Raw genomic sequence first — 26701 nt, forward strand, 5'->3', positions numbered from 1 at the left:
TTGTTTACAAGTCTTTTCTACTACTTTGTAAGCATGTTGAGGGAAAGGACTATTATGCCTCACTCATGCTTGCATCATCTCAGAGCCTAGACACACGGCGAATATTTTTTGAATTGGACAGTAGTAGTATGAATTGTAAGTTACTGTGATAATGCTCAGTGGTGCCAGCTCAAATCTCTGTGGCCTAAATTAATTAGCATTTATTTATCTTATTAGTTTGTTGATTTGTAATTTAGATTGGGCTTCGTAGGGTAGTTCCTCTGCTCCAGATTGGACTCACTGACACGTCAGGTGGTTGGCTCACTATTGGCTAGGTGACTGGGGGGACTAAGCATGTGTCTCATCCACTAGCAGGCTAGCCCATTCATTTTCTTATGGTGGTGGCAGAAGTGCAGGAGTGCAGAGAGACAAGCAAGTGCTTTCAAGCCTCTGCTTGCACCATATTTGATAATATCCTATTGGCTCAAGCAATTTACCTGGTCAAGCCAGAGTCAGAGGGAGAGGGCACGACAAAGTGATATGGCAAAGAAGGGGTAAAGAATTGGAGTCATTTTGTGCAGTCAATCTACCACAGTGGTTTTTCTTTTCTTAATTTTCACAATATCATCCCCCAAGTCTAAAATTCCTACAATGTGTGGAAATAGCATAATGATACTGAAGTCCTTCTTGATTTTAATTTTGAAACCAATAGTTAGTTCTGCTATAATAGAGGCTTGATCTGAAGTGATTTAGTCAAAGACATGAAGATCCTGATTTTTACTGGAGTGCAGCCTGGGTTTCATTAGAGTCCATTCTCACGTCAGGTGTATCAGCCACAATCCTATCCACCTGCTGGTGCACAATCCTTCCAGGCACCGGGCCAACATGCAGGGAAGCAGACAGCCATGTGTTTTAATCAGCATCTGTATCTTGATTTTTGGGGTTGCTCTTTGAGCCATGTTAAACAAAAACATTAAAATTACCTTAAAAGCACCTTGATGAAAAGACATTGTTATCAACTTTCTCATCAGATGACAGGAAAATTCTGAACATGGGGATAAGTGGCCAAAAGCATTGACTTCACTGAACTCAAAATAAAAAATACAGTACATGCCTAGTTTAACAAAATGATCATAAAGAAACCATTGATTGTAATAACAAGAAAAACTCAGTAACCGATGTTATTCTCAGTGTCCACTTACCCATCTACCACAAGGAGATATATTACATGAAACATATGCACATAATTGAGACGCAACTAGAATTGCTTAAAAAGAGATACTCAACTGACAGCAATAAAATTTAGACCAAATATCAGAAAACTATTAAGCGTAAGCAGTAACATTGATTAGAGCACTATTTTCTTATTTGGTTAGTCCTAGGAGGACCATTGAGTTGCAATTTCATTTAAGCTGGTGAAAAGGTAAACTAATCTTGTTTAATGGGCAGAAGATGCAGAAGCTGTGCTTTTTCTCTTCCTTGCAAGGGATGGATCAGAAATAGTTCAAGCTTCAGTAAGATTATTGAGTTCAATACATTATTTATTTCCTGGAAAGTTCAAGACTTGTAGAGATACACACCTCAGCTCAGTGAAAATACATTCTGCCTGCCCTACCTACAATTGGGAATTAGGTCAGTGGTATCTTCAGATCGCATCTTCAGCCCTTTCTTCCAGGGGGTACTCTATTGCAAATCGTCGTTCAAGATGACAAATAGAGGTCTCTGGTTTCTCCTCCTTATGGAAAGGACCTAAAGCCCATTTGGATGCCAGTGTTAATGATGGCTAACAAGTCTCCAAAGAGAAAAAAGTTTTCTGAGAAAGGTTTTATTGGTGAAAGTTTTATGTAGCATTCTTACTCCTAAAATAACATCCAGACAGCTCTTTTTGCAAGGGAGGACACTGTAGATTCCAGCTCATTAGTATGTACGGAAATATAAAAACACATAAGCACATCTGATAGAAAGTAAAAGTTTAGGCCGGGCGCAGTGGCTCACGCCTGTAATCCCAGCACTCTGGGAGGCCGAGGCAGGTGGATCACGAGGTCAGGAGATTGAAATCATCCTGGCTAACAGGGTGAAACCCTGTGTCTACTAAAAATACAAAAAATTAGTCGGGCGTCGTGGCGGGCGCCTGTAGTCCCAGCTACTCTGGAGGCTGAGGCAGGAGAATGGCGTGAACCCGGGAGGCGGAGTTTGCAGAGTGCCGAGATTGTGACACTGCACTCAAGCCTGGGTGACAGAGCAAGACTCTGTCTGATAAGAAGGAAGGAAGGAAGGAAGGAAGGAAGGAAGGAAGGAAGGAAGGAAGGAAGGAAGGGAGGGAGGGAGGGAGGGAGGGAGGGAGGGAGGGAGGGAAGGAGTGAGTTTAGGCATTTCTGCTCGAAATATGAAGAGGTTGAAGACCTCTAACAATTTTCCCCTTCTAAAACTCTACTAGAAGTACAGCAAAGAATAAACCCAAATGGCAAAAGCAGTAAGAAAGAAGACAATGGCAGGTAAAGATTTATTAACTATATTTTAGAAGACTGACAGCAGAAAGACATAGGATAACTGACTTGAATCAGTTTTTTCTTCTCTGGTAATGGTGGTGGTGATAGTGGTATTAGTGGTGTTGATGGCACAAGTGGTGATGGTGGTGGTGATGGAGGTGGTGGGAAAGCAACTCTTTCCTTTTACACTGTGAATTGCTTGAGAGCAGAGAGAATTCATCTTGTGTACACCGGACGTGTCCACGAAGGCTGGGTAAACAATCATTTCACAGCAAAGTGTCCGATGAATTGAATGGAAGGTTCTGTCAAAAACGGAAGGATCTGAGATGTACCCTACTTGCAAGCAAGCAGGTCAGCCTGCCACATGAATGTTGATAGAACCAGGGGACTTCTGGGTAAGAGACAAAGGACTTTATTAATCATGACACAAAAACAGTATGAGCTTCATATCCACATAGGTTCCTCTTGCCCCAAAAGTCCCATGGGAGTGATATTGAAGAAATCAGGTGGCTGCATATGCAAGAGTTTCTGTCATAGCTGAGGAACCACAGCTTAGGAAACCCCAATGTTGTAATCTTTTTCTTTAGACCTCATGCAAGCAAAATCTGTCCAACTTTTGCCCAGGAGGGAAACAGGATATTTATTATATTGGACAGCAAACAAACCTTCCGTCTGTTCCAGAGGGAGGTATTATATTCATCTTCCAAGGCTATTTGTTATACGAACATTCTTGAAAAATTTGTGGATAACAAAAGTTGCCAGTGCCCCTGCTCATAAGACATGTGGAAATACGAGAGACCCATGGAGAATTGTTTCCCAGCCTGTTTCCCACCAGGCTCATGAGACTCTTCTGACTATTCTGATAGCAAAACATACCTTGACAACTTAGCTTGTGAACCAGTCCTTGCAGTCCCATATAATTTCAACTATAAATTGTGAAAACAAACACCTCCACTTTGCCAGTTCGTTGTCTGTTTTTCTCAGCTCTACACCTGTAGGACTGGGACTCCAAAACTGCATCTTCCAGCTCACTTCCAGAGAGATTCTACCAATAGGAGACAATTGATGGAATAGTGGAGGAGAGGAAGAGGGGATAATGGACCCTTTCCTGGCTTCTAGTTCAGGTTTGCCTTCTTCCAGTAGGAGAGGAGAGCTATATAGCTGCAGGCTTCTTGTGGCACTTCCAAAGCCAGTCCTGCAGCTGCCCCTCAGAGGTACATGCAGCAGCCATGCTGTTGGAGTAGCAGTCCCACCACAATCCCTCACCCACCCACCCATCCTTCATCAACTGTCCTAGCACCTCTCACACTATCTCCAGAATACCATGTCCATTGTCTTCCAACTCTGTCTCCTTGGCCTTCCCGCGCCCACCTGGCTGCACTTCTTCCTCATAGATTTGAGTATCAGGTTGTATGGAACTGTCCCTTCCTATCTTACAACCCTTTAGAACTTTCATATTCTAATGCTATCTGTTCCTATTTGTTTTTCCAGTCCTAGAGGTGATAACTTTCCCTGGCATTTTTAATCTCCAGATTACTTCAGCCTCCCACCTCAATCTTCAAATGCCTGTATAACAATTCTCTGTATTAAATATCTTCTGTTTGAAGTACTTAGCATGTTTTCTTTTTTCCAGACTGGACCTGACTGATATACTATTCATAGTTTAAAATAATTTCATGTTCTAGGCCAGGCACAATGGCTCACACCTGTAATTCTAGCACTTTGGGAGGCCAAGGCAGGTGGATCAGTTGAGGTCGGGAGTTTGAAACCAGCCTGGCCAACATAGAGAGTATGACGGTGAAACCCCGTCTCCACTAAAAATACAAAAACTAGCTGGGTATAGTGGTGTGCACCTGTAATCCCAGCTACTCAGGAAACTGAGGCAAGAGAATTGCTTGAACCCTGAAGGCAGAGGTGGCAGTGAGCTGAGATCATGCCACTACACTCCAGCCTAGGTGAGAGAGCAAGACTCTGTCTCAATAAGGATAATAATAATAAAATGTTATGTTCTAATTCAGTATTTAAATATGTATCTATCTATCTATCTATCTATCTATCTATCTATCTATCTATCTATCTACATCTATACTTTTTGAGACGGAGTCTCACTCTGTCGCCTAGACTGGAGTGCAGTGGCATGATCTCGGCTCACTGCAACCTCCACCTTTCAGGTTCAAGCGATTCTCCTGCCTCAGCCTCCTAAATAGCTGGGACTACAGGCATGCGCCACCACACCAGGCTAATTTTTTGTATTTTTAGTAGAGACGGGGTTTCACCATGTTAGCAAGGCTGGTCTCGAACTCCTCCCTTCAGGGGATCTGCCTGGCTCGGCCTCCCAGAGTGCTAGGATTACAGGCATGAACCACTGCACCCAGCCTTTTATATATTTAATTTTTGTCTTTACTAAAGGATATAGTTCAAAATATCAAATAGTATGGAAGGCCTTTGCCATTGGTGTACTGGCCAATATTTAACAACCAAAAATGGAGTACTATTCAGTCATAGAAAAGAATGAGATGCTGTCATTTGTAACAAAATGGATGGAACTGAAGGTCATTATGTTAAGTGAAATAAATCAGTCACAGAAAGACAAACATTGCATGTTCTCACTTATTTGTGAGAGCTAAAAATCAAGACAATTGAACTCATGGAGATAGAGAATAGAATGATGGTTACCAGAGGCTGCATACTGTAGTGGGTGTTGGGGGTGGGGTGGGGATGGTTAATGGGTATTTCATAGAGGATTACTGTCAATAATAACTTAATTGTGCATTTAAAAATAACTAAAAGAGTATAACTGGATTGTTTGTAACACAAAAGATCAATGCTTGAGGGGATAGATACCCCATTCTCCATGATACAATTATTCTCATTGCATGCCTGTAGCAAAACATCTAATGTACCCTATAAATATATACACCTACTATGTGCCACAAAAATTGAAAAAAAAAATTAACAACAAGCTCTCTGGAGAAAAAAAACCCTTCATTTGTAATGTATGTTGATTTCCATGTTGTAAATACTCCATCCAGGGCCAATTTCAGTCTACCAATGTGACAGAAGAGATGTGCACCATCAGCTCTGTGAGGCAGTGTGAACCAGCTCCAGAACATCACTGATCCTTCTTCATTCTTCTTCACCTTCAAGGTGACTGCTTTTAACTCTTTCAGCCATCATTTTTGGTATTGGCTTTCATATTTCCACTTGAAGATTAACGAAAGGGGCTATCATCCACAGTGCAGATGCAGAAAATAATTAGCATTTACTGGTCACACTCTTTGTTTACTCTTCAATTAGTTAATTCCTCTCCTTCATGCCTCAGTTTTAATGGTATTTCCTGAGAGATGCCTTCCCTGACCACCTCAATTTAAATTAGGTCCCTCCTGCTGCTGGTCATTCTCATGCCACTTTATTCTTTAATTTCATGGCACATATCCCAGTTTGTAATTATGTAATTATATTTATATTCATTTATTTATTGTCTGCCTCCTCCACTAGTTTGCAAGCTCCTTAATGCCAGAGACTTGACATATTTTGTTCCTCACTTTATTTTTGAGTAGTATCTAAAAAGCGCTTTGATTAGTACCTGGTACATTGTAGGTGAATAAATAAAGGAATGAAGGAATAATAAAAAGAGTGAATTAATAATATATGCTAGATACTATCCAAAATTATTTCAGACATGTTATTTCATTTATTTTTAAGAACACCCCTTTCTAGGTAGTTATCACTCTCTTTATTTTACAGATGAGAAAATTGTCTTAAAGAGGTTAAGTAATGGATTTCAAAGTCATATAGGGAGTGTTGGACTTGAAATAAAAATTAGGCCTCTTGATTTAAAACACCATTTACTTATTTATTACTCCATTTATTGCTGAATTACCATTCAACTTCATAACTCTGCTAAGAGGCCTTGAATTATACCTTCTTCTAAGTTCTCATATTTTGATTGGCAGTCCTTTATCTAACCAAAAGATCAAATCTGACTGCTAATTATGTCTTTGACCTAATGCTTAACCACTTCTTGTTCTTGATTTGTCCTGGTAATTTAAAGGACATACCCTATCACTAAGTGGCTAAGGTCCCAATCCTCTTATACAACAGTGAAAGTGGATAATACAGTGGGGATCGGCTGTTGCTGGGTCAGACTAAAAACTTGAACTTCATTCTGTCAGCAACATCTATGCCATTTTCGTGATCAAAGTGAAGAATTTTTAGGAGAATGAAGATGGCATCAGAATATGGAGCAAATTAAAGTGGAGAGATGCAGGGAGCAGGAAGATAATCTCAGAGTCTCTTGCTTGAATCCATGTTTGAGATGTTGAAGACTTCAGCTAGGATGGTGGCACTACGAAGGGATGACAATAAGGGACCTACAGAGAATAATCAACTGAACCTACAGAGAATTCAGTGACAGAGTTCATATTTTTATGGAAGGTGAATAGGATTGAGAAACTGGAACTGGATTCTGCTCCCTACTCAGCCAATTACTAGACATCTGCCTCTTGGCTTCAGCTTCCTTATCTTTAAAGTAGAGGACAGGCCTACATGACCTATGTCTCCTGCAATTTGAAAACTTTATTATGAAAAGAATAAAAATTAATGCAAAGATCTGGGACCCAAATGACAGTGAGTTTCACAGAAACAAGGAAGGTAGAAACATACCTAGTTGTGCTTGTGTGTTGCATGTGTATGTATGCCTGTGTGTATGTGAATATGTATGCATGCTAGAGGAGAAGGACAAGTGGGAACAGGAAATAACTGGGACAAATATAGACCTTTTCACATGGTAGTGAATAATTGTCATGGAAATATATCGGCATGTGTATCAACTTGTTCTGTGTCCATCCCTAATCTTCGGGTACCTTACTGTCCTGCAGGGGCTGAAAATCTAAGAACTAAAACTAGGGTTCAGGATACAAATTGAATTCTGTCAGTTAGATGCACACGGCTTAGCTTTGAAAGGCAGAAATAAAGTAAAGGCCGTATTATTCTCTCAAAGAGCAAAGTCGGGAGACTCCCACCTAGAGGGAGTTGAGGAGGCCAGATCTGGTGTTCCAGTATCTAATCACCAGATTTGTGGGTGCTGAGAGACAGTGCTGGCAAGGGCTTTCTGATTCCTAGATTGGACTTCTTGATGCCAAATACTCCAACTCATTCAATGATTTTGCAAACACCTGATTATCTGTATGAAATATCTGTTTAAAATATCTAGAAAGGCTTGTATTTCCTTCAGGAATCTGAATAATAAAGATATCAAATTCCACAAAACTTCTATTTAGCCTATTGATTTCACGATATTCATGATTTTAGAGTTATCCCTTTTCCTTATTAATAGACTACAATTTTCTTTCATATTAAGGGAGTAAAAGAATCTCCTTGCAGGAAATGCCATTGGAATCTACCACAAAACATGATTTTTTATTCATAAAAAAGAGACAAATTTACCCCACTAATCAGAGGCTAGATGACATCTGGTTTTTCCCCATCGTCTTGGGTCAACTGCAGAGAGGAAGACAGTGAGATAACAAGTACCCTACACTGAATTGTAAGTCCTTTAGGACATCAAAACTTGCTGTGTCATCCAGGCTGAGATGAACATTAGGGCATATCTAAGAGAACACGAGGAATCTTATTGTATTTGTAGATGAGAGGTCATCAAAAGTCAAGTTAATGGCACTGTCATTGCATATGTGTTCTAGGGATTTATGCATTTAGGCATATTATTTATATTGGTAGTTCTCCAAGTGTGGTCCTTAGACCAGTAGCTTTAGCACCACCTGGGACTTGTTAAAACTACGAATTCCTTTTGGCATGGAATATAGCATTAAAAAGAAAGAAAGAAGGAAGGAAAGGAAGGAAGGAAGGAAGGAAGGAAGGAAGGAAGGAAGGAAGGAAGGAAGACAAATTCTCAGGTCCTACCCCAAACATACTGGAATCAGAAACTCTAGTGGAAGATTACTGATCATTAGTATACATTCACAAAGTCCTTCATGCTCAGTGATAACTAAGTTTTTTCTATGGGCGTGATGATCTATCAGTGGGTGTCTGGGTGGGACCTACCAGTGAATGACTGACAGCTATGGATAAGCATTCTTTGTGGGTGCTAGTCTAGGCTTTGAGATGTGGTAACTTACCCAAGAGCGATGGTAGTAAATAGAGAACAACTTTAATATATTTTCCAAATGTTTATTAAAATGAGAAAAAGAATATTTTTCCACATAGGAAAAATGTTGGTGTTTTTTAACAAATATCTATCCTATGAAAATTATATATGAATAATATTGACTGTTGCATAAGTGAACCAGTTTGAAAATAATCTTGGAGACCTGTTCTGTGACTTTATGTGCCTAATCGTAAAATATTGAGACTCAAATGTATGTCCATGGGATATCTCTCAGAATAAAAGACATTGTATACTGCTTATGTTTTTTTTAGTCGGAAGAGAATTCAAAGTACTTTCTACTGGTAAATAATTTTTAGTGACAAGTAATCAGATGCTACTTGAGTTCATAATAGCTTAATACATTATTATTTTGCCTAAAACATGTATGAAGCAATTTAATATTAGACAAATACAGTTATAGAGACAGTTACTATCCTGGATTACCCTACTCTTTAAATAAGAATTCAGGCTAATGCTGATTAATTTTAATAAATGCTTTCAAAGATGTATATAAGGAGGCATATCAATTGAATATTGTAAATAGTTTCTTAAGATCAAATCTTTTAAATCCTTCAAAAGCACATAGCCATTTTAATATTATCAAATGCTGGTTCAGTGTATTTCACTATCATCAGAGCTGGGAATGAAATATTTGGGGTGCAACTAATAACATTCTAACCTTGCTCATATTGTTTCATGAGAGTCTACCTTTTATGAAGCGAGTCCTATCTCTGTGAATAATTTGTTCCATAACCCAACTCATTCTGTTGGTTAAAAATTTAGGTATTATTGCACAATCTTGTTGAGAAAAATAGAGTAACAACTTGAACAGCCAAGTAGCTGTTTTATTCATTTTCAATAATAATGTAAAAATGGGACCACAAATTGATGTACACATGTGGAACTATTTGAAATAAAAATGAAGAAATCTTCTCTTTTACAGAGTTCAATTCTTCAAGGAATTGCAGCAACATTTTTCTCTCTGTATGTTCTGTTAATGTTTTGTTGAGTTTTAACCATTTCTCTCTTTTTGTAAAATTTCCATTGGGATTTGTCTGATTAAACAAAAGGTTTATGCTAATGTAACATGTATCTTACCCTGAAGGACAAGGGAAATACACCCATTAAATTGAATAATGGAGTTGTTTTAATGACCAGAATGAATCATTCAGGGATGTAGCTGCAGTTCTCCCCAAAATGCCTATCTCAACCATTCTCGCCGTTTTGAGAGTAGATTTTCTTAGTCACAGCTTCCTATCTCTTGCATCTTTAATCTTTACCTTGACTTCTGCTGGAAACATGCTCACTTCTGCTCTACTCTAAATTACAAACCTTCTCTCCACTCTATACTCTCCTCAAGCTATTGTTCTATTGTTCTCTTCCACTTTACTACCGAATGGCCCTTTTACAAAAGTGAAAGGGCCTTCCAGGATCCCAGCCTCCATTTTCTCATCACCTGCTCACTTAACTCTCCAAAATATAGCTTTAAGCACAACATTTGGAATAATCTCTACTTCTTGCAGAGAAAAAAGGGAAATGTTATTAAAGAGAAGTACACAGATGGTTTCAACCATATTAATATTGGTCTATTTCTTTAAATCATTTTATATGTATGAAATATTTTGTATTTTTAATGTAGCTTCCATCATCATTATTCTGCTAAAACTGTCACCAATGATCATCTGGTTGTCACAATCAATGATTCCCCCCCATTGTAACTTTCTAAAATATTGATGCTATTGCTCAAACTTTCTTTGTATGAAATTGTTTTCTGATTATAAAGTATTATATACTTATTATAAAAATACAGACAATGCAGTGAAAAATAAAGGAAAAAAAGCTATGATGTGCATTATTCTCATTACCCAGAGGTAGCCACTGTGAGCATTTTCTTTTTTTTTTTTTTTTTTTTTTTTAGACAGAGTCTCTCTCTGTCACCCAGGCTAGAGTGCAGTGGTGCGATCTCAGCTCACTGCAAGCTCTGCCTCCCAGGTTCACGCCATTCTCCTGCCTCAGCCTCCCAAATAGCTGGGACTACAGGTGCCTGCCACCATGCCTGGCTAATTTTTTGTATTTTTAGTAGAGACAGGATTTCACCTTGTTAGTCACGATGGTCTCAATCTCCTGATCTTGTGATCTGCCTGCTTTGGCCTCCCAAAGAGCTGGGATTACAGGCGTGAGCCACTGTACCCAACCCACTGTGAGCATTTTTTTACTGCCAGTGTTTGTGTGTGTATGCATATTTCTACATAGTAGAGTTGCCACTTTTATTCTGATTTTCCCTCTTAATATTAAATTAAAGGCATTTCCACAAGTCGTTTTGAGAGATGAAGCCAGCTGGACTTCCTGGGTTGAGTGGAGACTTGGAGAACTTTTCTGTCTACCTAAAGGATTGTAAATGCACCAATCAGCACTCTGTAAAAATGCACCAATCAACGCTCTGTGTCTAGCTAAAGGATTGTAAACACACCAGTCAGCACTCTGTAAAAATGCACCAGTCAGCACTCTGTGTCTAGCCAAAGGATTGTAAACACACCAATCAGCACTCTGTAAAATGGACCAATCAGTACTCTGTAAAATGGACCAATCAGCAGGATGTGGGTGGGGCCAAATAAAGGAATAAAAGCTGGCCACCCCAGCCAGCAGCAGCAACCCGCTCAGGTCCCCTTCCACACTGTGGAAGCTTTGTTCTTTCACTCTTCACAATAAATCTTGCTGCTGCTTGGCCAGGTGCGGTGGCTAATGCCTGTAATCCCAACACTTTGGGAGGCCAAGGCAGATGGATCACGAGATCAGGAGATCGAGACCACCCTGGCTAACACCATGAAACCCCATCTTTACTAAAAATACAAAAAATTAGCCTGGCGTGGTGGTGGGTGCCTGTAGTCCCAGCTACTCTGGAGGCTGAGGCAGGAGAATGGCATGAACCCAGGAGTCAGAGCTTGCAGTGAGCCGAGATCATGTCACTGCACTCCAGTCCGGGTGACAGAGCGAGACTCTGACTCAAAAAAAAATAAAAAATAAAAAAATAAAATCTTGCTGCTGCTCACTCTTTGGGTCGGCACTACCTTTATGAGCTGTAACACTCACCGTGAGGGTCTACGGCTTCATTCCTTGAAGTTAGTGAAACCATGAACCCACCAGGAGGAACAAACAACTCTGGATGCATCATCTTTAAGAGCTGTGACACTCACTGTGAAGGTCTGCGGCTTCACTCCTGAAGTCAGCGAGACCACGAACCAACTGGAAGGAAGAAACTCCAGACACATCTGAACATCTGAAGGAACAAACTCCAGATACACCATCTTTAGGAGCCGTTAACACTCACTGCAAAGGACCACGACTTCATTCTTGAAGTCAGCGACACCAAGAACCCACTGGAAGGAATAAATTCTGGACACATTTTGGCAACCACGAAGGGACTATCGCCTATAGCCAAGTGGTGAGTACCATCGGACCCCTTTCACTTGCTATTCTCTTCTCTTTTTCCTTAGAATTCGGGGGCTAAGTACTGGCTACCTGTCGGCCAGTTAAAAGTGACTAGCGCGGCCACCGGACTAAAGACACAGGTGTTAGGCTTTCTGAGAAAGGAGTCTCTAACAACCCCCGACTCTTTGGAGTTGGGAGCGTTGGTTTGCCTGGAACCAGCTTCCACTTTTCCTGTACTTCTGGGCTGAGCTGAGGGTCAACACAGAGGAAAGCCATTCAGCTCCAGGGTACCGACAACAAGTTCATTGACCCTGCAGCCAAGACTCGCCCATTTATCCTATCTATCCTGACCCTTGCCTCCTGGGTCCTAACGCCTGTCAGACAAACTTCCTCTCACCTCTCTTCTCCGAGGTTAGTCCCACTTCTAAAAACCACTCCCTGTCTCTGATGCTTTTCTAGTTTTTTCTGTAAGAATGATTTCTAGTATAAACTTCAGGACTCTGATACCTTCTTTAGGCACCCAGGCTTACCAATCAGAAAGACATAATTTTTGCCCAAAGCCCTGTCAGGTGGGGAGACCAACTACCCTTTTAGAATCCTTCCTCAGACAAGCAGGCCTAACAAAGGCTATTCCTGAAGCTAGGATATAGGGAGCCTCAGAAATTATAGCCTTCCTATTCATATAAGTGAGGATGAAAGGCATCATTTCCAACCCTGGAGATTCTTTTCCTCCCTCAGGGTATGGCCCTCCACTTCATTTTTGGGGCATAACATCTTTATAGGACAGGAGGAAGGTCTCAATACTAACAGGAGAAAATGCTTAGGACTCTAATAGGTTTTCAAGAATGTGTTGGTAAGGGCCACTAAATCTGACCTTCCTCGGTCCTCCCTGTGGTCTTGGAGGAAAACTAGTGTTTCTACTGCTGCGTCGGTGAGTGCAACTATTTCGATCAGCAGGGTCCAGGGACCGTTGCGGGTTCTTGGGCAAGAGGTGTTTCTGCTGCTGCGTCTGTGAGCACAACTATCCTGATCAGCAGGGTCCAGGAACTGTTGCAGGTTCTTGGGCAGCGGGGAAACAAACAAACCAAAACCACGAGTGGTTTTGTCTTTCAGATGAGAAACACTCAGGCATCAACAGGCTCCCCCTGAAATGCATCCTAAGCCATTGAGACCAATTTGACCTGCAAACCCTGAAAAGGAGGCAGCTCACTTTTTTTTTCTGCACTACGGCATGGCCCCAATATTCTCTCTCTGATGGGGAAAAATGGCCACCTGAGGGAAGTATGAATTACAATACTATCCTGCAGCTTGACCTTTTCTGTAAGAGGGAAGGCAAATGGAGTGAAATACCTTATTTCCAAGCTTTCTTTTCATTGAAGGAGAACCCACAACTATGCAAAGCTTGCAATTTACATCCCACAGGAGGACCTCTCAGCTTACCTCCATATCCTAGCCTCCCTATAACTCCCCTTCCTATTAATGGTAAGCCTCCTCTAATCTCCCATGCCCAGAAGGAAACAAGCAAAGAAATCTCCAAAGGAGGCCGGGCGCGGTGGCTCAAGCCTGTAATCCCAGCACTTTGGGAGGCCGAGACGGGCGGATCATGAGGTCAGGAGATCGAGACCATCCTGGCTAACCCGGTGAAACTGCGTCTCTACTAAAAAATACAAAAAAAAAAAAAAAAAACTAGCCGGGCGAGGTGGCGGGCGCCTGTAGTCCCAGCTACTCGGGAGGCTGAGGCAGGAGAATGGCGTGAACCCGGGAGGCGGAGCTTGCAGTGAGCTGAGATCCGGCTACTGCACTCCAGCCTGGGCGACAGAGCGAGACTCCGTCTCAAAAAAAAAAAGAAATCTCCAAAAGACCACAAAAACCCCTGGGCTATCAGTTATGTCCCTTTCAAGTTGTAGGGGAAGGAGAATTTGGTGCAACCCGGGTACATGTCCCCTTCTTCCTCTCTGATTTAAGGTAGATCAAGGTAGACCTGGGAAAGTTTTCAGAGGATCCTGATGGGTACATAGATGTCCTACAGGGCCTAGGGCAAACCTTCAATCTCACTTGGAGAGATGTCACGCTGTTGTTAGATCAAATCCTGGCCTTTAATGAAAAGAATATGGCTTTAGCTGTAGCCTGAGAGTTTGGATATACCTGGTATCTTAGTCAAGTAAATGATAGAATGACAGCCGAAGAAAGGGACATATTCCTTACCAGTGAGCAAGCCATCCGCAGTATGGATCCCCACTGGGACCTCAACTCATATCGTGGGGACTGGAGTCACAAACATCTGTTGACCTGTGTTCTAGAAGGACTAAGGAGAATTAGGAAAAAGCCCATGAGTTATTCAATGATGCCCACCATAACTCAGGGAAAGGAAGAAAATCCTTCTGCCTTCCTCAAGTGGCTATGGGAGGCCTTAAGGAAATATACTCCCTTGTCACCCGACTCCCTTGAGAGTCAATTGATCCTAAAAGATAAGTTTATTACCCAATCAGCTGCAGATATCAGGAGAAAGCTCCAAAAGCGAGCCCTGGGCCCTGAACAAAATCTAGAGGCATTATTAAACCTGGCAACCTTGGTGTTCTATAATAGGGACCAAGAGGAACAGGCCAAAAAGGAAAAACGAGATCAGAGAAAGGCCACAGCCTTAGTCATGGCCCTCAGACAAACAAATCTTGGTGGTTTAGAGAGGACAAAAAATGGAGCAGGCCAATCACCCGGTAGGGCTTGTTATCAGTGTGGTTTACAAGGACACTTTAAAAAAGATTGTCCAACGAGAAACAAGCTGCCCCCTCGCCCATGTCCACTATGCTGAGGCAATCACTGGAAGGCACACTGCCCTGAAGGGCAAAGGTTCTCTGGGCTGGAAGCCCCCAACCAGCTGATCCAACAACAGGACTGAGGGTGCCCAGGGCAAGTGCCAGCTCATGTCATCACCCTCACTGAGCCCTGGGTACGTTTAACCATTGAGGGCCAGGAAATTGACTTCCTTCTGGACACTGGCGTGGCCTTCTCAGTGTTAATCTCCTGTCCTGGACGACTGTCCTCAAGGTCCATTACCATCCGAGGAATCTGGGACTGCCTGTAACCAGGTATTTCTCCCACCTCCTCAGTTGTAATTGGGAGACTGTCTTTTCACATGCCTTTCATGTTATGCCTGAAAGTCCCACACTCTTATTAGGGAGGGATATATTAGCCAAAGCTGGAGCTATTATCTACATGAATATGGGGAACAAGTTATCCATTTGTTGTCCCCTACTTGAGGAGGGAATCAACCCTGAAGTCTAGGCATTGGAAGTACAATTTGGAAGGGCAAAAAATGCCTGCCTAGTCCAAATCAGGCTAAAAGACACCACCACTTTTCCTTACCAAAGACAATATCCCTTAAGGCCTAAAGCTCATAAAGGATTACAGGATATTGTTAAACATTTAAAAGCTCAAGGCTTAGTAAGGAAATGCAGCAGTCCCTGCAACACCCCAATTCTAGGAGCACAAAAACCGAATGGTCAGTGGAGACTAGTGCAAGATCTTAGACTCATCAAGGAGGCAGTAATTCCTCTATATCCAGGTGTACCCAACCCCTATACCCTGCTCTCTCAAATACCAGAGGAAGCAGAATGGTTCACTGTTCTGGACCTCAAGGATGCCTTCTTCTGTATTCCCCTGCACTGTGACTCCCAGTTTCTCTTTGCCTTTGAGGATCCCACAGACCACACGTCCCAACTTACGTGGATGGTCTTACCCCAGGGGTTTAGGGATAGCCTTCATCTGTTTGGTCAGGTACTGGCCCAAGATCTAGGCTACTTCTCAAGTCCAGGCACTCTGGTCCTTCAGTATGTGGATGATTTACTTTTGGCTACTAGTTTGGAAGCCTCATGCCAGCAGGCTACTCTAGATCTCTAGAACTTTCTAGCTAATCAAGGGTACAGGTGTCTAGGTCGAAGGAACAGCTTTGCCTACAGCAAGTCAAATATCTAGGCCTAATCTTAGCCAGAGGGACCAGGGCCCTCAGCAAGGAACGAATACAGCCTAAACTGGCTTATCCTCACCCTGAGACATTAAAACAGTTACGGGGGTTCCTTGGAATCACCGACTTTTGCCAACTATGGATCCCCAGATACAGCGAGATAGCCAGGTCCCTCTATAGTCTAATCAAGGAGACACAGAGGGTAAATACTCATCTAGTAGAATGGGAACTAGAGGGAGAAACAGCCTTCAAAACCTTAAAGCAGGCCCTAGTACAAGCTCCAGCATTAAGCCTTCCCACAGGACAAAACTTCTCTTTATATGTCACAGAGAGAGCAGGAATAGCACTTGCGGACATTACTCAGACTCGTGGGACAACCCCACAACTAGTGGCATACCTGAGTAAGGAAACTGATGCAGTAGCAAAAGGCTGGCCTCTCTGTTTAAGGGTAGTTGCGGCAGTGGCCGTCTTAGTGTCAGAGGCTATCAAAATAATACAAGGAAAGGATCTCACTGTCTGGACTACTCATGATGTAAATGGCATACTAGGTGCTAAAGGAAATTTATGACTATCAGACAACTGCCTGCTTAGATACCAGGTACTACTCCTTGAGGGACCAATGCTTCAAATACGCATGCATGCGGCCCTCAACCCTGCCACTTTTCTCCCAGCGGATGGGGAACCAATCAAGCATGACTGCCAACAAATTATAGTCCAGACTTATGCGACCCAAGAGGATCTCTTAGAAGTCCCCTTAGCTAATCCTGACCTTAACCTATATACTGATGGAAGTTCATTTGTGGAGAATGGGATATGAAGGGCAGGTTTTGCCATACTTAGTGATGTAACAGTATGTGAAAGTAAGCCTCTTCCCCCAGGGACCAGCTCCCAGTTAGCAGAACTAGTGGCACTTCCCCAAGCCTTGGAATTGGGAAAGGGAAGAAAAATAAATGTGTATACAGATAGCAAGTATGCTTATCTAATCCTACATGCCCACGCTGCAATATGGAAAGAAAGGGAGTTCCTAACCTCTGGGGAAACCCCCATTAAATACCACAAGGAAATCAGGGAGCTATTCCACACTGTGCAAAAACCCAAGGAGGTGGCAGTCTTACACTGCCAAAGCCATCAAAAAGGGGAAGGAGAGGGGAGAACAGCAGCATAAGCTGCTGGCAGAGGCAGGGAAAGACCAGCAGAAAGGAAAGAGAGAAAGAGACAGAAAGTCAGAGAGAGAGAGAGAGAGAGAGGAAGAGACAGAGAGAGAGAGAGAGAGAGAGAAAGACAGGAAGTCGAAGAGAAGGAGACAGAGAGGAAGAGGCAAAGACAGAGAAGGAAGTCAAAGAGAAGGATACAGAGAAAGGAAGAGACAGAGACAAAGAAGGAGTCAAAGAGAGAGACAGAGAGAGGAAGAGACAGAGATAAAGAAGGAGTCAGAGGCCGGGCGCGGTGGCTCAAGCCTGTAATCCCAGCACTTTGGGAGGCCGAGGCGGGCGGATCACGAGGTCAGGAGATCGAGACCATCCTGGCTAACATGGTGAAACCCCGTCTCTACTAAAAATACAAAAAACTAGCCGGGCGTGGTGGCGGGCGCCTGTAGTCCCAGCTACTCGGAGGCTGAGGCAGGAGAATGGCCTGAACCTGGGAGGCGGAGCTTGCAGTGAGCCGAGATCGCGCCACTGCACTCCAGCCTGGGTGACACAGCGCGAGACTCCGTCTCAAAAAAAAAAAAAAAAAAAAAAAAAAGAAGGAGTCAGAGAGAGAGGATGTGACAGAGACAAAGAGGGAGTCAGAGAGAGAGAGGAAAGACAGAGACAGAAAGTCAAAGAAAGACAGGAAGAGACAGACAAAGAGAAAGTCAGAAATGGAGAAAGAGAGAGACAAAGAAGAAGTCAAAGAGAAAGAAAGAGAGATGGAAGTAGTAAAGACAAAACAATGTACCCTATTCCTTTTAAAGCCAGGGTAAATTTAAAACCTATGATTGATCATTGAAGGCCTTCTCTGTAACCCTATAACACTCCAATACCACCTTGTTGTCAGTGTAAACAAGGGCGTAGCCCAAAAGCACTGAGGCCACTGACAACCCATAGCCTTCCTATGGAAAATCCTTAACCCAGCAGGTTTCCTAACAGGGGGATCTAAATCTTAAATAATTACCATACAAAGGTCCGACCAGACCTAGGAGGAACTCCCTTCAGGACAGGAGGATAGATGGTTCCTCCTGGGCTGTTAAGGACAAAAGACACAGTGGGTATTCAGTAAGTGATAAGGAAACTCTTATAGAAGTACAGTTAGGAAAGCTGCCTAATAATTGGTCTGCTCAAAAGTGCCAGCTGTTTGCACTCAGCTAAACCTTAAAGTACTTACAGAATCAGGAAGGAGCCATCTATACCAATTCTAAGTTAATACGGACTGAGCGAGTTCTTATTAATAGCAAAGAATAATTGAAATCCCAGACTTACAAGGTTTTCAACAAAAGTAAAATTTGCTAAAAGTTAACAGTGTAACATGTATTATCCTAACTTCTAATCTTGTGGAAATCAGACCCCATCCATGCCCCTCAAAGCTCAAGTCCATCAGCACAGAGCCATACAACTAATACCCTTACTTATAGGGTTAGGAATGGCTACTGCTACAGGAACCAAAATAGCCAGTTTATCTACTTCATTATCCTACTACCACACACTCTCAAGGGATTTCTCAGACTGTTTGCAAGAAACAACAAAATCTATCCTTACTCTACAATCCCAAATAGACTCTGGCAGCAGTGACTCTCCAAAACCACTGAGGCCTAGACCTCCTCACTGCTGAGAAAGGTGGACTTTGAACTTTCTTAGGGTAAGAGTGTTGCTTTTACACTAACCAGTCAGGGATAGTACGAGATGCCACCCGGAGTTTACAGGAAAAGGCTTCTGAAATCAGACAAAGACTTTCAAATTCTTATATCAACCTCTGGAGTTGGGTGACATGACTTCACCCCTTTCTAGGTCCCATGACAGCCGTCTTGCTATTACTCGCCTTTGGGCCCTGTATTTTTAACCTCCTTGTCAGATTTGTTTCCTCTAGGATCGAGGTCATCAAGCTACAGATGGTCTTACAAAATGGAACCCCAAATGAGCTCAAATGACAACTTCTACTGAGGACCCCTGGACTGACCCGCTGGCCCTTTGACTGGCCTAAAGAGTTCCCCTCTGAAGGACACTACAACTGCAGGGCCCCTTCTTCGCCCCTATCCAGTAGGAAGTAGCTAGAGCAGTCATTGCCCAATTCCCAGCAGCCGTTAAGGTGTCCCGTTTAGAGGTGGGATTGAGATGTGAAGCCAGCTGGACTTCCTGGGTTGAGTGAGGACTTGGAGAACTTTTCTGTCTAGCTAAAGGATTGTAAATGCACCAATCAGCACTCTCTAAAAATGCACCAATCAGCATTCTGTGTCGAGCTAAAGGATTGTAAACACACCAATTAGTACTGTGTAAAATGGACCAATCAACACTCTGTAAAACGGACCGATCAGCACTCTGTAAAATGGACCAATCAGCAGGATGTGGGCAGGGCCAAACAAGGGAATAAAAGCTGGCCACCCCCGCCAGCAGCACTCGGGTCCCCTTCCACATGTGGAAGTTTTGTTCTTTTGCTCTTCACAATAAATCTGCTGCTGCTCACTCTTTGGGTCTGCACTACCTTTATGAGCTGTAACACTCACCATGAGGGTCTGTGGCTTCATTCCTTGAAGTCAGTGAGACCATGAACCCACCAGGAGGAACAAACAACTCTGGATGCACCACCTTTAAGAACTGTAACACTCACTGCGAAGGTCTGTGGCTTCACTCCTGAAGTCAGCGAGACCATGAACCCACCAGAAGGAAGAAACTCTGATCACATCTGAACATCTGAAGGAACAAACTCCAAACACACCATCTTTAAGAGCTGTAACACTCACTGCGAAGGTCCACGGCTTCATTCTTGAAATCAGCGACACCAAGAACCCACCAGAAGCAATAAATTCCAGACACACCAGCACTATTCAGAGAGGTAGATTCTAGTAGTGTGGATTTGTCTGATTAAAAAAAGGTTTATGGGCTTTTTGGGTTACAAGTGACAGAAACTTAACTCAAAACAGCTTAAGCCAAAAGGGGACTTCTTTTGAAGGATCTAGCAGTAGCCCACAGAACCAGAAAAAGAATCACGGTGGTTCGGGAACCACCATGATTCTGGAAATTGAAGAACTTGAAACTAGGGACTCCCTTGCCATATAGACACTTTTTCACTGTTACTATGGGTTTGGTCTACCAGACAGAAAGCCAACTGAGACAACAAGTGTTACCAGGGAAGAAGGTTTTATTTGGCTACAGCAGCTGAGGAGATGAGAGATCAGTCTTAAATCCATCTCCCTGACCAGCTAAAATTAGGGGTTTATATAGCAGGGAAGAAATGTAACCGTGCAGGAAAACAGGAATTAGGGAGGGGTAAGAAAGAGAAGTCAGTCAACAGGAAGCAAGTGATCAGGTAGGCAATCATGATAGGCAAGAGGTCTGATGTCTCATTGTCCAGATGTGGTGATCTGGTGAGTTTCAGTTCCTTGATACTCTCTGGGAGGCTTGATTGTTGGTTTCCTGAGACAGGAACTCAGATAAGAAAATCATAACCTTCTCAAGTTTCAAGACTAGGAGGGTCTATTTCTGTGTTTATTCAAAGAAACCATAAACATCAGTTCTTTTTTGTTTGTTTGTTTTGAGACGGAGTTTCACTCTTGTTGCCCAGGCTGGAGTGCAATGTGTGATCTTGGCTCACTGCAACCTCTGCCTCCCAGGTTCAAGAGATTCTCCTGTCTCAGTCTCCCAAGTAGCTGGGATTACGGTACCTGCCACTAAGCCCAGCTAATTTTTTGTATTTTTAGTAGAGACAGGGTTTCACTATGTTGGCTAGGCTGGTCTCGAACTCTTGACCTCAGGAGATCCATCCTCCCAAAGTCTGGGATTACAGGCATGAGCCATCGTGCCTGGCCAAACATCAGTTCTATGGAACAACTGGGCCAGTTTCATCACTCTGGTTCTTTTTCTTGCTTCTGATTACTTTAACTCTGACTTGTCTTAACTTCATTCTCTCCAACTGGAGGTGGACACAGACATTAGAGGCAAACAGAGACTGGAGACAAATGGAAAGGGAAAGCAAATCCAGGCAGTGGTGAGTCCAGATCACCAGTCCATGAGTCGAGCACCTGCTGCTCTGAATGTTTTCCCAAGCCATGGCAATGAAACTAAGCTGCTAGTTTGCTTAAGCTGACTGAAGTTAGTTTTATGATTTATTATTAAGAGGGTCTTGACTAATGCAGTTAATTGATTTGGGAGTAAGTTAATAGAATACATTGATTTCAAAATGGGGTTAACACTTCATAATATTGAAATGTGTCACCAGAAACTGTGGGTCTGATTTTAGATCTCTCCAAAATTTTGAGTGATATTATAGGCACAATTTCATGGTAGGCAGACCCTTTCATTTTTTTCTTATTATTTAAAAAATTTTATTTTTTCCAGTTTTACTGTATTATAATTAACATACAAAAATTGTGTATATTTACAGTGTACAACATGATGTTTTGATATATGTACACATTGTGAAATGATTACCATAGTCAAGCTATCAACATACCCATTACCTCACAGAGTTATCATCTTTTTTTTGTGGTGAGAGCGCTTAAGATGTATCTACTCTCCTAGCAAATTTCAAGTATACAATACAACTAACTATAATCACTATGCTGATCTCCAGAACTTATTTATGCTGCATCACTGGAACTTTATACCTTTTGACCAACATCTCCCATATCCCCAACCCCTTCAGCCTCTGGAAATCATCATTCTTTTCTCCTGTGAGGTCAACTTTTTAAGATTCCACATGTAAGTGAGATCATGCAGTATTTATCTTTTGGTGCATGGCTTATTTCACTTAGCCTAATGTCCTCCAGTTCACCAGGTTGTCACAAATGATTCGGTTTCCTTCTTACTTTACAGCTGAATAATATGCCACTGTAAATATATACTACATTTTCTTTTCCCACTTATTGGTCAGTGGTTGATTCTATATCTCAGCTATTGTGAGTAAGGCTACTATGAACATGAAAGTGCAGATATCTCCATCCTGGCTAACATGGTGAAACCCCGTCTCTACTAAAAATACAAAAAGTTTAGCCAGGCGTGGTGACGGGCACCTGCAGTCCCAGCTACTTGAGAGGCTGAGGCAGGAAAATAGCGTGAACCCAGGAGGTGGAGCTTGCAGTGAGCCAAGATCGCACCACTGCACTCCAGCCTGGGTGAAAGAGCGAGACTTCATCTCAGAAAAAAAAAAAAAAAAAAAGAGCAGATGTCTATCTCTTTGAGACATTGATTTCATTTCCTTTGTATGTACAGCCAGAAGTAGGATTTCTAGATCAGATGGTAGTTCTACTTTTAATTTTTTAGGATTCTCCAAACTGTTTTCCTTAATGATTGTATCAATTTACATTCTCAGCAACATTGTGGAAGGGTTCCCTTTTCTCCATATCTTCTCCAATATTTCTTACCTTTTGTTTTTTTGATGATAGCCATTCTAACAGGTATGAGATGATATTTCATCCTGGTTTTGATTTGCATTTCAGTGATTAGTGATACTGAACATATTTTCATATGTCTCTTGACCATTCTTATGTCTTCTTTTGAGATATATCTATTCAAAAATTTTGCCTGTTTAAAAATCTGGTTATTTGTTTTCTTGCTATTGAGTTGAGTTCTTTATATATTTCAGATATTAACCCCATGTCAGATACGTGATTTGCAAATATTTTTCCCATTCTATAAGTGGTCTCTTTACTCCGCCATTGTTTCCTTTGCTATGAAGAAGGTTTTTAGTTTGATGCAATACCATTTGTTATTTTTGCTGTTGTTGCCTGTGCTTTTGGGGTCATATCCAAGATTATTGCCCATATCAATGTCAAGAAAATTTTTTCAAATATATTTCTTTTTTTTTTTTTTTTTTTGAGACTGAGTCTGGCTCTGTCGCCCAGGCTGGAGTGCGGTGGCCGGATCTCAGCTCACTGCAAGCTCCGCCTCCCGGGTTCACGCCATTCTCCTGCCTCAGCCTCCCGAGTAGCTGGGACCACAGGCGCCCGCCACTTCGCCCGGCTAGTTTTTTGTATTTTTTAGTAGAGACGGGGTTTCACCTTGTTAGCCAGGATGGTCTCGATCTCCTGACCTCGTGATCCGCCCGTCTCGGCCTCCCAAAGTGCTAGGATTACAGGCTTGAGCCACCGCGCCCGGCCTCAAATATATTTCTTTTAACAGATTTTCTGTTTCAGGTTTTCTGTTTAAGTTTTTAATCCATGTCAAGTTGATTTTTTAATTTAGTGTAAAATAAGGGTTCAGTTATATTATTCTATGTGTAGATATCTAGTTTTCCCAGCATAATTTTAAAAATTAATTGTTATTTTTTATAGACAGAGTGTTGTTCTTTCACTCATGCTGGAGTACAGGGGCATGCTCATGGCTCACTGCAGCCCCAAACTCCTGGGCTTGAACAATCCTCTTGCCTCAATTTTCCAAAGTGCTGGGATAAGCAGTGTGAGCCATCAGGCCTGACACCCAGAACCATTTATTGAAGAGATTGTCTTTTCCCCATTGTGTGTTCTTGATACCTTTATCAAAGACCAATTGAATGTCAGTGTGTGGCTTTATTTCTGGGCTCTCTCTTCTGTTCCATTGGTATGTATGTCTGTTTATATGCCAGTAGCACGATATTAGGTTACCATAGCTTTGTAATATATTTTTAAATCAGGTAGTGGGATGCCTCAGCTTTGTTCTTGGTCAAGATCGCTTTGTCTATTCAGAGCCTTTTGTAGTTCAATATAAATTTTAAGATTTTTTTTTAACTTCTGTGAAAAATGCCATTGGAATTTTAATAGGAGTTGCATTTAATCTGAAGATTGCTTTTGGTCATATAGACACTTCAACAATATTAAATTCTTCCAATTCATGAATGCAAGATATCTTCCCATTTATTTGTGTCTTTAATTTCTTTAATAAACCTTTTATAGTTTTGAGTCTATACACTTTCACCTCCTTGGTTAATTTTATGCCTAAGTATTTTATTTTATTTTTTTTGGATGCTATTGTAAATGGCATTGTTTTCTTAATTTTTTTCTTTTTTTTTAGTTAGAGGCAAGGTCTGTCTATATTGCTCAGGCTGGTCTCAAACTCTTGGGTTCAAACAGTCCTCCCGCGTTGTCCTCTCAAAATGCTGAGACTACAGGCATGAGACACCATACCTGGCCTGTTAAAAGTTTTATTATGAAAATATATTGAATTTATTAATGCTTTTTCTGCATCTGTTGTGATGACCGTATGATTTTGTCCTTCATTCTGTTAATGTGGTGTATCGCACTTATTCATGTGTGTATGTGCTGTGATCTGAGTGTGTCCCTGAAAATGTGACTATTGGAAACTTAATCCCCAGTGCACCAGTGCTGGGAGGTGGGGCCTTTGGAGAGATGTTTAGGTTAGGAAAATTGGGTTATAAGAGGACTTGACAGAGGGAATTCATCTCTTTTGTCCTTCTGCCTTCCTCCACATGAGGACTCAGCTTTCCTTCCCCTGGAGTACACAGTAAGAAGGCCCTTATCAAAAACCAGATGCTGGCATTTTAATCTTGGACTTGTCAGCCTCCAGAACTGTGAAAAATAAATTCACATTCTTTATAAATTACCTGGTCTCAGGTATTCTGTTATAGAAGCACAAAGACAGTATGTTGACTCATCCCTGCATCCCAAGGATAAATACCATTTAATCAGTATGTGAACTTTTTAATGTGGTGTTGAAATCAGCTTGCTAGTCTTTTTTTTTTTTTTTTTTGATTTTTTACATCTATTTTCATCAGGAACATTGGTGTGTATTTTTTTTTTTTCTTGTAGTATCCTTCTCTGGCTTCGGTGTCAGGATAATGTTAGTTTCATAAAATGAATTTGGAAGTATTCCCTCCTCTTAGATTTTTTGGCAGAGTTTGAGAAGGATTAGCATTAACTTTTCCTTTTTAAAATATATTTTCAACTTTTATTTTAGATTCAGAGGTACACGTGCAGGTTTGTGACATGGATATATTGCGTGACGCTGACATTTGGGGTATGAATGATCCCATGGGCCAGCTGGTGGGCACAGTACCCAAGAGGTAGTTTTTCAGCCCTTGTCCCACTTCCCTCTCTTCCTCCTCTAGGTAGCCACCAGTGTCAACAATTCTATTGTTGCCATCTTTATGTCCACATGTACCCAATGCTTAGCTCCCACTTATAAGAGGGAATATATGGTATTTGGTTTTCTGTTGCTGCATTAATTCATTAATTTGCTTAGGATAATGGCCTCCAGCTATATCTATGTTGCTGCAAAGGACGGGATTTCATTCTTTTTTATGGCTGCATAGTAATCCACGGTGTGTATGGAATACTACATATACATTCTTTATCCAGTCCACCATTGATGGTCTCCTAGGGTGATTCCATATCTTTGCTATTATGAATAATGCTGTGATGAACATATGAGTGCATGTGTCTTTTTAGTAAAATGTTTATTCTCCTTTCATTATACACCCAGTAATGGGATTGCTGGGTGAAATGGTAGTTCTGTTTTGAGTTCTTTGAGAAATCATTAAACTGCTTTCCAGAGTGGCTGAGCTAATTTACATTGCTAGCAACAGTAAGTAAGTGTTCCCTTTTCTCCATAGCCTTGCCAGTGTCTGTTATTTTTTGACTTTTTAATAATAGTCATTCTGTCTGGTATGCGATGGTATATCTTATTCTAGTTTTAATTTGCACTTCTCTGATGATTAGTGATGTTGAACATTTCTTCACACGTTTTTTGGCCACTTGTATGACTTTTTTTAGAAGTGTCTGTTCATACATTTTGCTGACTTTTTAGTGGGGTTCATATGTTTTGCTCATTTTTTATTTGTTTTTTGCTTGTTCAATTTTTTAAGTTTCTTATAGATTCTGGATAACAGATCTTTGTTGGGTGCATAGTTTGTAAACATTTTCTCCCATTCTGCAGGTTGTCTGTTTGCTCTGTTAATAGTTTCTTTTGCCATACAGAAGCTCTTTAGTTTAATTAGGTTCCATTTGTCAATTTTAGTTTTTGTAGCAATTGCTTTTGAGGACTTAGTCTTAAATTCCTTCCCAAGGCTGATGTCCAGAATAATATTTCTTAGATTTTCTTTTAGAACTCTTATAGTTTGGGGTTTTATATTTAAATCTTTAATGTATCTAGAGTTAATTTTTTCATACGATAAAAGGTAGAAGTCCAGTTTCATTTTTTATTTTATTTTATTTTATTTTATTTTATTTTTTATTTTTATTTTTTTGAGACGGAGTCTCGCTCTGTCACCCAGGCTGGAGTGCAGTGGCCAGATCTCAGCTCACTGCAAGCTCCGCCTCCCGGGTTCCCGCCATTCTCCTGCCTCAGCCTCCCGAGTAGCTGGGACCACAGGCGCCGCCACCTCGCCCGGCTAGTTTTTTGTATTTTTTGGTAGAGACGGGGTTTCACCGTGTTAGCCAGGATGGTCTCGATCTCCTGACCTCGTGATCCGCCCGTCTCGGCCTCCCAAAGTGCTGGGATTACAGGCGTGAGCCACCGCGCCCGGCCTGAAGTCCAGTTTCATTCTTCTGCATAT

Source organism: Papio anubis, chromosome 2 (genome assembly GCF_008728515.1).
Source record: "Papio anubis isolate 15944 chromosome 2, Panubis1.0, whole genome shotgun sequence".
Classification (NCBI taxonomy): Eukaryota; Metazoa; Chordata; class Mammalia; order Primates; family Cercopithecidae; genus Papio; species Papio anubis.